At 39.2% G+C, this 854-nt stretch overlaps 1 protein-coding gene across 3 annotated transcripts in view; it reads right to left on the reverse strand.

The window, feature by feature from the left end:
• The window catches only part of il4i1 (interleukin 4 induced 1), a 24,331-nt gene that overhangs the window by 20,992 nt on the left and 2,485 nt on the right, over window positions 1-854 (reverse strand). The gene's annotated exons all lie outside the window — the stretch shown is intronic.

Raw genomic sequence — 854 nt, forward strand, 5'->3', positions numbered from 1 at the left:
TAGCTGTGCCAAGAGAAATCTCAGTCATTAAGAATCTTGCAGAGACCAAGAGCATATGTATATGTTAGGAGACAACATAGGCACAGGTTAATTATTTCTAACTAAAATGCTAGTTAACATAGTAATTAAACTTAAACAGCTAATGTGAGTTGAAACTGCCTGCAAGCTTTTCCTAACTGTACGGTAATTGCTCTACTGTGCAACAGAAAGTTGCGTGGTTATGACACAATCGTTAACATATTTTTACAAAAACGCTGCTATGGGGCCATAACGCGAGATACAAGGTAATGGAGCATTTTATACGTTGTTGTGTTTCTTTAGAAATACACAATGGGCAAATAGAGTCTTTTAACGCTTCAGATGTAAAGTTATTTGCTGACAAAGTGATGCCACAAGGAATGGGAGTCAATGGAATGCTAACAGCAGGTGATGGCTTGTTAGCCTAAGATAATCCCCATAGAAGGTTAGCTTTCCGGATGCTTGCTTAAGCCCTTGCTTCTGAACCGACCCTCTTGCGTGGGCAGGGCTTTCAGGGGTACGTCCCCAATGGCTAATGAGTTTTTTTTAGTGACAGCCAGATGATGTTCAGTGTAACACCTAAGTAAGTTTCAGTTTTGAGGTCAGACACCCTAAACAGCGACACTGCTGGATTCACACCAGATTTATAAAGTGTTGATCATATTTGTATGCTGTCTGTTACGAGCATGTTTACTAGATGTTTTGTTGTGTTCAGTCACAAGTAAAGCGTTACTATGTAAGTTTGCATTTAACGTTAGGTAACTGCTATCTATAACAATTCCTAGCTACTGTTATATTTATGCACTTTAATGTGTTTGTGTGTGTGTGTGTGTGTG

Source organism: Etheostoma spectabile, chromosome 3 (assembly GCF_008692095.1).
Source record: "Etheostoma spectabile isolate EspeVRDwgs_2016 chromosome 3, UIUC_Espe_1.0, whole genome shotgun sequence".
Lineage (NCBI taxonomy): Eukaryota > Metazoa > Chordata > Actinopteri > Perciformes > Percidae > Etheostoma > Etheostoma spectabile.